The sequence below is a fragment of the Mytilus californianus genome, unplaced genomic scaffold, assembly GCF_021869535.1.
Source record: "Mytilus californianus isolate M0D057914Y unplaced genomic scaffold, xbMytCali1.0.p SCAF_2, whole genome shotgun sequence".
NCBI lineage: Eukaryota > Metazoa > Mollusca > Bivalvia > Mytilida > Mytilidae > Mytilus > Mytilus californianus.
This window is the reverse complement of record NW_026262668.1, coordinates 88,301,283-88,313,976: the sequence shown is the minus strand read 5'-3', so window position 1 is coordinate 88,313,976 and position 12,694 is coordinate 88,301,283.

Genomic DNA, 12,694 nt, shown 5'->3' with positions numbered 1-12,694 from the left:
GTTAATTTATAATCAATATTCTCCTTAAAACAAATACAATTAACTGTTAATAGATTTAATGATATTTTGGGCATCTAGATTATCTATTGCACAAATAAATGTATGGTATTGATGTGTTAACATTAAATGAGTACGTCCGAACAACGCGCAATTGAATTTTCCGTGATGACTTACCTGCTGTTGTCATCGTTAATAATATTTAGAGGAAAGCAATGGTACTATCTGAAGAAGGTTTTTCTTTTCTGATATTGTTCTGACTTTTTCTGATTACTTCTGTTTACTAGTTTACTAGAATATTTCATGTGAAATAATAATGAATAGCGTCCTTGTGGATAACTTGCCAAATGAGTGATATTTTTAGTTCAATTTAAATCACAATAAGTCCTGATCACCTAAAAAAACACCTCATTTTAAAACTTCGGTTACAATTAAAGTCATAATATCATTACTTTCCTATTTAAACTTCGAGTGACTTTGTTCTTCCTAATGTACCATCGTTAATTCATCATTGGTCAAATTCTGGTACAAAACTTGATTTCTTTACGAACATGGCTTTTAATGTGAACTGATCTAAAGCAATGGTGGGCGCAAATGGACACAACAACAAAATTGTTCCTTTCTGAATAATCTGGAATTTCAAAATTTGTGAATAATTTCTGGAAACTTTGTGGTTAATTTCAGTTTTTTCAGTTTAATTATAGTCACATGTTTTACACAACACCCATGATGATATCATATTTAACACTTAACCCAAGAAGGATCTTTTTCTTTTCTTTTTATATTTACCTGATCCATAATCTTTGTAGAAAACTGAATCCTGTGTTAGATTTTGAATTGTGTCTTATTAGGTTTTAGGTGTAAATCCCTTAAAACTTTCTGTCGTGTAACAATAATATCTTGATTACTTTATATTTTATTGTCTTTACAATCGTAAAGAAGTAAAATCAAAATGACAAATGGAATCCAATCTAATCTGTAGACGTTCGAATAACCAACCTTATAAGTTTAACACAGTCTTTATGTCACTCAAACAATGGGTTAAGTGACATTTATGATATCTATATGTTTCATAACCTTATTAAGGTAACACATAACAAAATAATGCATCAAGCAAGATCTTTGTAATAGGTCAGCATTTTGTGTTTTGTCATAAAGTGTAGTTAAGATGCTTTTTGAAACCTATGCAACTTAAAAAACTTCTATATTATAATTTGAATCAAAGATATTTTGATATAATTGTTGGCCCATTATATATTTAATTTGATTTACAGATAAGCATTGAAACATGTTTTTTGGGTACACGACACTTGGTTCTGTGATTACATTTCTGGTACAATATAAGCTATTGCTTGATTGATTTATTGTTGATTTTTTACTACTCAGGATAACGAGAAGTGACTACAATTTTGACTACTACAATAACATATGCGGGCAAGGCTAGTCTCGGAAAATCAGGATGATTGTAAGGTCTTTTTCAAGCTGGAGCATGATTATCCTCCTAACATTGACCACATTTTAAAATCTTTCCGATGGACAGGTTGCATGTTTGAACATTCCATACAATAATGGAGGACTCTTGCTGGAGGAGAGTAAAACTCAGGCGAAGTAGTTGTGTCTACTACAAAACCCTTTGGTACTTTCAGATAGCTGAAACCAAAACGTATTAAAACATCTGAAATTAAAAAATCAAGCCCTTTAAAAGTCTAATATAAATGATTTGAAGATACATAATAAATCAGAACGGTAGTTTACCAATGCTTCAAGCTCATAAAACGTGAAATGAACAGTGTAGGCTAGATATTCTTTCCGAATGGGTTAAAACTGGATGGTCGTTTATTATACAAACCAATGAGGCTGAACTGGTGTATCTACACTAATGCCACGTATACATATATCTTCAAAAACCCAAATGTAGCTGGATTGCTGTTGTACCTCTTGACTAAGCCTATAGCGTTATCGCTGTTGCATGAACATGACACTATTGAGGGATAGATAAGTGAATTGGGTATCTATCTACCTGGAAACCCAATCCATACTCCAACAAAATGCATAAAATGGAAATCATAGACAATCGTAGGTCCATTTAATGTTCCTTTTGAATTTAAACCAAGGATTAGGATCTGAATCTTCAATATACTGGATACCAATATTGCATGAGTGTTTTCGAGATTAAGATTTCGATTCACAAATTAGTTACGTCGTCAAGCTTACTTTTGCCTTTTCCACGCTTTTCATACGCTGTACAGAAGAATCAACAATTCATATAAAAAAAAAGAAATTGGTGACCACTATAAATGTTTTATATCAAGAAAATGTAAATTCATTAGTAGAAAATATTATATCATTTTCAAAGCGAGTTTGTATACACTCACTAAAAAACCAGGCTTATAATTTGGAATGCCGAACATATTCGTATACATAAGACTAACCAGTGGCGCTCGAAAAAGTTGGAATGCCAAATCAAATACGAAGTGGAGGAGCATGACAAATTCTATACGTCGAAAATGTGCAAAATACGACTAAGACAATCTTTATCTAGAAGAAGAACTACATTTGTAGGACAGGATTTAGAGACAAAAGTAATCTTAAGTCCAAATTGCTGAATCTGTTTGCAATATTTACATGTATTCTGTACATATGCATTTCGATTACCTGATAATTAATTTGCTGTATCTCAAATAGTAAACGACTAACATATATCATCTTTCGATATTCTTATGGAATTTTTCATGTTCCAGTTGGATGCAAAATTTCTTAAAATCCGTGAGATCGGCCATTACATACCTTTAACCTTACAGAATATACCAAACAAACTGTAAAAAGAGAATAAGAAATAATAATATTTCGTACAACAAAACGAAAGGTATTTAAAAAAAAAGGCGAAAGATACCAAAGGACTTTCAAACTCGTTAATTGAAAACAAAGTGGCAATGCCATGACCGAAAACGAAAACGATCAAAGACAAACAACAGTATACAAATCACAACATAGAAAACCAACGACTGAGCAACGCGAACTCAACCAAAAAACCGGAGATGATCTCACGTGCTCCGAAAGGGTAAGAAGATCGTACTCCACACGTGGCATCCATTATGTGTTACTTATGTAAGTAAACATCCGGTGATAAATCTGATTCGGAAGGTCACCTTTGCGGAACAGAAGGTGTATGTGGTTACGACAATTGGAACATATCCATCGTCATCTGTGAAAAAAAGCATTCCAAATCTTGATGACATCCGTAAAATGTCCGAAAGGATGATATTTACTTCACCACTTTGAAAACTTGGTAATAGCTTTTTGTAAAAGAGGGACGAAATATACCAGAGGGACAGTCAAACTCATAGATCAAAAACAAACTGACAACGCCATGGCCAAAAATAAAAAGACAAACATACAAATAATAGTACAGATGACACAACATAGAAAACTAAAGACTAAGCAACACGAACCCCACCAAAAACTGGCGGTGATCTCAGGTGCTCCGGAAGGGTAAGCAGATCCTTGTAAGCAGCAACCCTCTATGAAAATGAAACAAATTATGAAAGGAAATGCAAGCTCTGGAATATCGTATCGACCTGAAGATGTATACTCTATATACAGGCGCTGCTGGAATGTTACTTAATAAGAATATAAACAAAAGTTCTAGCTAAATTACCAAAAGAGACATAAAAAGAATAGCCAAAGGGAGCAAAAGTTAACTTTGCTTGAGGCAGTTGGAATCATAGTTTCTAAAAAAAAAATTATCAACGGGGAATTTTATAAAGATATGCTATAAATCATGTCATAACCAAAGCAAGATGATTCAATATCCCTTTATTACACATATGTTTTTATTGTCCTTTGAGTATTATTCAGTGTGCTTTGTGGCTGTGAGTCAGTAGTGCATGTATCGAAATAAGATTTGAGAATTTTATTACATGTTTACTGCTGTTGTAATTTGTTTATTTAACTGAACTGCCATTAGGAGTAATAAAAGAGGGACGAAAGATACCAGAGGGACAGTCAAACTCATAGATCAAAAACAAACTGACAACGCCATGGCCAAAAACAAAAAGTCAAACAGACAAATAATAGTACAGATGACACAACATAAAAAACTAAAGACTAAGCAACACGAACATTACTTAATTAATATATGTTACTAAGTTGAAGAGCTTATATTTGATAGTAAGAGTTCCTGATTTAATGAGCCTTGTCATCATATCTTGCGCAAACATGCTATGAACGTGACAATCTTCTAATATCATTCAGATTAGTCAATGGATAATTAAATCGAATTAAAGTATACGATGCTAAAAGCATGTCCGTCCTTAATGGAGTAGCGATCGAAATATCATGTATCCTCGCATATCATAAAAGATATTGAGAAAACAAGATATGAAGGAAAATTGTCAACAAGAAAGTGAATGATGTGTTTACAAGCCTTGAATTATAATGATTACAATAAAGATGGGGAGAAATCATCTGAGTTGACAAAATTCTTACATGTTTTTCTAAAGATTTCTATTTATGACTTTCTTTGACAATCATGAAATGCAGAAACTTGCTATATATTGAAAATAATTTCCGATATGTTTGCGTCACTATTGTTAATTTTATATTCTAATGTTGGATTTAGAATTTGTCTGTTTATTTCTTAATTAGGTAGTAAAATCGAAATAAGTTTATTAGTTTGGCTTTACGTTGAAATAAGGCGACAATATTTTACAATTGTTCACATCTCGTAAATCTATATTAGGAAGAGACAAATCGTATAAAAATGAGCGAGACCGGATTCGTCGGCAGTATAAGCGTCTCCTGCTATGCATGCATCACTCGACAGGCGAATTCGCATTCGGACAAAATGTTGAAAATAGGATACAATCGGTAAAATTACAGACCAAACGACTTAACTGGTATCTGAAGATCTAAGACCGCGAAAACATGCCGCTAATGAGTTGAGATACCGACATATCATATCGGTCAACCTATTAAAAATGGTGACCGTAAAACTTATGTATTGATGATTTCAATCGTTTTTCCTTATAACTCTGTAGGAGCAGTTTTGTGCAAGGAGCACATCCCTGTTAATGAAGTCTGTAAAGTGTGAACATACACGATCGTAACGTCTTAATTGAGATTTGAAAACGCCATACGATGGAACAGAGGGAATGTCACTGATAAGAAATTTTTATAATTGGAAAGTTGAAATCATCACGATTGTCATAGATTCTGGTTCGAAGTCGTCAATATCAAAGAATAGATCAAGATATGAATCAGACTTTCTACTTTCGGTAGTATCCCTAATATCCAGTTAACTAGGATATATGATATGTAATCATTCATTGACAGAACATCATCATTTTTAAGTCAGTTGTGTTGTATGTCTGTGATGTATGTTTACACAGTTTTTGGCTACTGGATCCTAGTTGTTGTCGCATTGGCCTATTGTGTCTGTTTGGGTTGTTCACTCAATTTTGTCAGTAGAACGGAACTATAAACAACTACCATACAAGTGGGAGGTTATGCTAGCTATAAAACCAGGCTTAACCCAGCATTTTCTTTGGAAAATGCCTGTACCAAGTCAGAAATAAGACAGTTGTTTTTCACTCGTTCTGTTTGTTGATAAGTTTGATTTTGTTAGTTTTTATGGACTTCCTATTTTGAATTTACCTTGGAGTTCGGTATTTCTGTTTTACCTTTTTGACAAATTTATAAATTATTACGAAACTAAGGTTTAAACTGCCTCGGACAATGTTGACCGTAGATGAATTCAGCTATGTGCTTTATGTTCCGTTTGGTCATTAAACTCCTCGTGTATTAATATACAATAAGGAGATTTGGAATGATTGATATATCTTTGGCTTTACAATCTTTCGGATTGAGCGTTCCTGGTTATGGTTAATTTTAAAAAAGGGCGCCGAACTTCAAATTAATCAGGTGTAATTCTTTTATTTTCCGTTGAGTTTGATTGTAAAACTAAATATAATATGTGATTAATATACAACAAAAGCACTGTTGTTTAAGAACCCAAAATAATTTTATTTTTCCATATGTGACAACATTATCATTTTCAAGCACAGACTACTGATAAATGATTTATAAAGACACGCAAACATGATTAATCCTACCACATTCATTATGTGCCTGTCCCAAGTCATTAGCCTGTAGTTCAGGGTTGTCGTTGGTTCATGTCTGTCATATTTGTTTTTCGTAATTTTTTTTGTTATAAATTAGGCCGTTAGTTTGCTCAATTGAATTGTTTCATATTTTTTTTTTATGTCGGGGGGCCTTTTATAGCCGATTATACGGTATGGGTTTTTCTTATTGTTGAAGGCCGTATTGTTTTCTATAATTACTTACATTCACTTCATTTGAACTTTGTTTGATAGTTGTCTCATTGGCAATCACACCATATCTCCTTATTTTTATAATAAAGACAAATTGTTTGGTCAATATAGTTTGGTCCCAAAAATACCAGTTCCCGTTACTTTTCTTTGCGTGATGTGTGTTGCCTGTCGATTCTACACATACGATATATGTCAGTCTTATTTTAGAAAAGACTTCATAGTTTCTTTAGGGCCAAGGAAAGTGAAGATATTTTATTTTGCTTTTGTCATTTATGTTTCTAGTAAAGATGAATATCAGGTGCACACAACGACCAATCACGAGTAGACCTACTCTTAGTTCTGAAAATCGTGTTATCGTCATTACAATGGCTGCGCCTATTAAGCTCTTATGTTGCCCAGTATAAAAAGGTCCGAAACAGACGTCACCATGGACACCGTGTCGTCTGATATAGCAGGTGTCCCTTATCACCAGACATGACACATACAGATCATCATACTAATGACAACAGCAATAATCTACGTACGCAGCCGTGTTCAGTTCTTCTACAAAACATTTAGGATTTTAATTACTCTGAACAACACTGTCTCATTTCGAAATGTAAAACCAAACACTGCAAAACCTGTAAAATTTTAATAACAGATGCTCAATTCACTAGCTATGTAACTAAACAGTTTTATTTTACCAGAAGCTACGATGATCTGAATTGTAAATCAGCAAATATCGTCTACGGATTAGAGTGTAACCTTTAAGGAATGGTATATGTCGGTGAAACGAAAGGAAGGGTTAATAAACGTTTGTGCGGCCATAGATTAGACATCAATAACAATGCAAGCGACATTGTTTACCAGCATTTTACTAACGACATTTTTACCTCGTCTTAGACTGTGGTTAACCATCTTCGTCGTCTAGTCTGCTAAGTACCAACCATGACCTATTCCCGAATATGACTGTTTTGCCGAGTGTGAATTCGCATTGCTATACGACGCGTCTCGGTATTTATACATCCAACATTTATGTATTTAGTTATAATGTTTCTTTTGTAAGTCTGGTTCAATATTGTATTATGTCTTATCGTTTGTGGTTTGAATTCTGTATTTTCGGTACATTTCACATATGTACTATTTGTCAGTATAGTCGAGTTACTCGTGGTTCGTCTACAGTGTTTTTGTTTTATGTTGTTTATTTTCAAGTGTGTTTACTGTTTGGTCTTACATGATCTTGCCTTATATTACAGTTACTTTATTTTTATTTTCTATATCTATGTAAAAGTTAAGATAATTAATCAGCTATTTCATTTATACGATTTTTAGTTTGAAGCAACTATATGCACAGGATTTTTTGTTTATACACTGTTTTGAGTTAGAAGAAAAACCGACATGGTTAGAAAATACAAACAATAACACCATTACAAACGCAATTCAATTTTAATATTCTTGTCACGGTTAGAAAATACATAAAATAACACCATTAAAAACACAATCTTTAATTCTTGTACGTGCCTACAATAAAACAAATCTATTTTATTTTTAGAAATTTACCTGTGATAATATAAACGTCTCAAAAATACGTCACTTTTTGTGGCGTAGATATATTGGTGTGACGCACAGTTTATAATTCGTTTGTGGTGTCCTGGAGTGCTGTCGTGGATTCATGGAAGGTGTCCGTTGTTATTCTGTGGTTTACATGTTGTAATGTACAATTATATTATCTATTTATGTGTTTCTTTGTCCTGAGTGTTCTTGCGTTTATTTGTACTATATTCCTGTCACGCAGTGTTGTCATTTTAGCGATATATGTTTTTTAACATTGCCATATAAGCGGGAGGTTTGGCTAGCCATAAAACCAGGTTCAACCCACCATTTGTTCTTAAAATGTTCTGTACCAAGTCAGGAATGTGGCAGTTGTTTTCAAATAGTCCGTTTCTATGTATATTGGCGTTTGGTTTTTTTTTTTGCAATTTAGTGTTTCTGCTGTTCCGTTTTTTTCCTCTTATAGTTGATGTGTTTCCCTCGGTTTTAGTTTGTAACCCGGGTTTGTTTTCTCTTAATCGATTTATGACTTTTGAACAGCGGTATACTACTGTTGCCTTTATATGCATGTTTCAGTAATATTGAGAAAAAGTTGTTTTCAGTACTGAAAATTTTAGTCATTTTTCAGCAATGAAAATTTCAGTCATTATTCAGTACTGAATATTTTAATCATTTTTCAGTACAGTAAATTTCAGTCATTTTTAAGTACTGAAAATTTTAGTCATATTCAAGACCTAATTAAAAAGTTCTCTCTCATGCAATCACAAATATTATAAGATAGTTTTGGATAAATACAAGTATTTTCTAATACAACTTTATTTCTGTAAATCTTCTTACATTTCAACTCGTTAAGCCATTGGAGATTCTTTTGATGAACCATATGGCCAAAAAATGGAATTTGGTAGACAGCTATCTAATTTGCAATCATACCACGTCTCCTTTTTTCTATACACACAAGTATAACGTATTAGACCAACATCCAAAATTAAATCAACACATCATTTTGTCAACTCATTGAATGCTATTAATTCAATAAATGCAGCTTTATAGAAAATATGAAAATAGAACTTTATAAATTTAATGCGTCCGAAGCGCTTTTCTGGATAAACCTTCATTAAGTAACGCTGTAAGCCGAAAATTTGAAAGCCATTGATGTATAAGAACTGAAACAATTGAATAGCTATATAAACAAAAAGGACCTAGCGTAATAGCCAAATCAATCTAGAAATTGATAATTATCAAAAATATATAAAATGTATTATAAAATTAATACAGGTGGATATAACTACGTTATTAGACATTTTCAGAATGAGGGTTACACGATTTATTGTTTGGGAGTTTGTACTGAAAGACTTTCTGAAGTGTCGAAAAAAAACAAATATGACAAAGCCCATATTTTGGAATAGAAACCCGAAAAACATAATCTGATCGGACAGCTATACGCGCAGTGTGACATTATTCTGTGAAGTTTTTGTTTCATTCAAAAATAAAATGTAGTATATTTTACTTTGACAAACTTTGTACATGTAGAACCTAAACATTGATTGGTGGTTGTTTTCCGAAATTATTTGATAAATATGGAGGTAAACAACTTTTTATTGAATGAAGTAATCTGTAAAAAGTAAAATAACAAAATACCGAACTCCAAGGAAAATTCAAAACGGAAAGTCCCTAATCAAATGGCAAAATCAAAAGCTCAAACACACCAAACGAATGGAAAACAACTGTCATATTCCTGACTTGGTACAGGCATTTCTTCATGTAGAAAATGGTGGACTAAACCTGGATTTTATAGCTAGCTTAACCTCTCATTTGTATGACAGTCGCATTAAATTCCATTGTATTGACAACAAAATGTGAACAAAACAAACAGCCATATTAGGTAAAAATGTCAAAAATAAGGGTACAGCAGTCAACATTGTGTTATAATCTTAATCACTATAAAAACAACAAATATGTCAAAAAGAAAAACAAATGGCATATAAGCAAAAATGAAAGACAAGAATACAAAAAATTACCATGGCACAATAACACAATGGCGGGATGTATAAGTACCGAGCCACGCCAAAAGGATATTACCAAAAATGGTGAAGGTTAATAATTTACAAAAAACAAATAAAAGAACACTATAACACGTAATTAAGATGATAAACAACGTCAGTACCTAGAATGTATACTTCAAGACCATTATGTATTATTTGTGAAGTTGATACGGAATATTTATCAACAAGGTCTTGGTATCATCCGATGGAATTTTGTTCTTTGACATAACCCTGGTTCATCAACTTTCTGCTCAGACACTGCTGACGTTTTATAAAGTCTGAGTAGGAGCTGCAAGCTCTTGAATACCGAATGAGTTGGGAAATGCATATCCCATATGCAGGTTAAGTTGGTATATTGCTACTAAGGTGGGGATAATTTCAAAATAAACATCGTCTCGTTTGTCATAGATCCTGGTACTGAGATGACCGTTTATGTCAAATTCGAGGTATAAGTCTAAAAATGAGGCGGAGGAAGTAAGTGCACTGCTGATTGCAAATTCAACAGAGTAAGAACGTATGTCCTTGTTTAATTCACATTCAGCCTAACAAGGTCTGAGTCCTCACATGGTTGCTTAATTTTACATCTTATTTTAAAAATCTGCCTTTCTATACTGGTGAATGTAATATTTTTACTCAGATTAGTTCGGTGTTATGATATACATAGTTACAATGTGAACGCGTCATACCGGTTTACCAGTAAACTTCAAAGACTTTTGTAGGCTTGTTTTTATATTGGAAATCACTACTAAAGAAGGGATAACAGTTTGTGCCATTTTTTGTTTTGAAAAGACAGGATATTAGTTTCCACTTTTTGAAAAACTATTACGCATTTTGTTTGTAAGATTCCATAAATTGTTAAAATTGTCCATTAACCAAACCATTTTCACCAGGTAATGGATTTCGATTTTCTAATGCCTATGTTTACAAGGCATGGTTTTCTTTCTAAAATCCGAATCACGTCATCTAGACAAGAGAATATGCAATAAAACATTTGTTCTTTGTATGTTTCTTAAAAAATGATAACGATTCAATTCTAAAATGTTACAATTGATTGCAGTGTAAATTTATTTTACTTTACTGGCCACACGAGTGCTTTATATTTTTGATATATTTTTCGAAATTAAAACACAAGTACTTTCGACTCGACGAATGGAATCACTGACGTCATTAACAGTATTTTGATTTTCTTGTTGTTTCTTAATGCGTTTGTCCTTTTCCGCATTTCCGAGTTGATTTGAGAGCTTTGTTAATCTCGGATAAATTATTAAATTGTCCAGTCTCGCAAGAGTGGGGTGTGTTAAAATAATAATACTCAGTCAGGTGTTATTCAGGAAGAAAAAAAAAATATTTGGATATTAGGCGTTGATAGTGTGACGTTGATTTGTGTTCCCCTTACACTTTGGTGTACTTTATGGTTTGGAAATTTTAGCTGATTGAAAGTCAAAAGTTGGTCACTTAACTATGGAAGTACTATTTTTTCCAAATCAACAAAATGACAACCATAATTTTTCGTTTCTTGTGAAGTATTTTTTTCTGACTATTTTGAGTGTTGAAACTATCTTAGGTTTAAGTACATGTGCAATTGCCTTTTCGTATGCCTTTAATGATGTACAGTCAGCAATGATATAACCAGAATGCTATATAATATAAAAATAAGGGGATGATGTGTGATCGTCAACGAGTAAGCTATCAACCAGTGACCAAAGAACAGGTATGCGAACAACTATAGATAAAAGTACTTCCTTCAATAATGAGCAAACCCGATACATATAGTAAGCAATAAACGGTACAGGGATGACAAAATGTAAACAATTCAAAAGAGAAAAACAACCACTAGAGACAGCCTTCTGGCTAAGGAAACCCATAATGAATATTGGCGGATTAAGCATGTTCGTTAGAGCTCATTTTGTAACCTTGAACAAAATTCCAAACTGTAAACATCAGTTTAAAAGAGCTAGACTTGTCATATCTGTACTAATATAAAAACCTGAAATGCTGTATGGTTGACTTTGCTTATAAAACAACCAAGAAAATGACAAATGACACAATGAATCGACCTTGAAGTACTTTCAGCTACTAAAGGGTAGTTCAAAGTCCAATTTCTACAAATAAGTAGTCAATGTTTTTACAGACAAAAATAGTAATCAATACACGTCCAAATGATTTACTGTAAAGAAGTTAAAAGCAGTCTGCTGAAAGCTTCATTTGCGTTATGTCAAACTACTAGCGTTAATAGGGTGTATGACCATACGTTTGAATAACTGGAAAGCAATATATGTTTAGTGATATATTATATTGTATAATAAAACAATGATGGCACCTTTATACAAAGATCATTGATCATAAATTGTGAAACCTTCAAGAGTAAATTTTATAACCATTTCTAGATTGTATCTTGATTTACGAGCCCTTTATGCTACCGTAAAAATAGCGATGTAATATCCCGTATTTGCCAAACTCCAAAACTAAATATTTATATTTATAATTGAATACCGTTCATAATTCCAGAAATTTATTGAAACGAAATTAACTTACCAGTTATACATACATTACGTTAATTGAATTCCAAGACGTCACTTAAACACTTATTTGAAAGGTTAAACTGAAGTCAACTCTTTAAACCTTTGTTATTTATGTGGATTATGTGTCACAGAGGACAAGGGATATGTTCCATCTTCGTAGGCAAAATCCATTTCTATTTTTATCGTTGATAACGCAACCGATTGTGAGGTATCAACGGATGTGTCTTGTCATGAGTATGACCAGTGCCACATAGTTAACAGGAATCGCTTA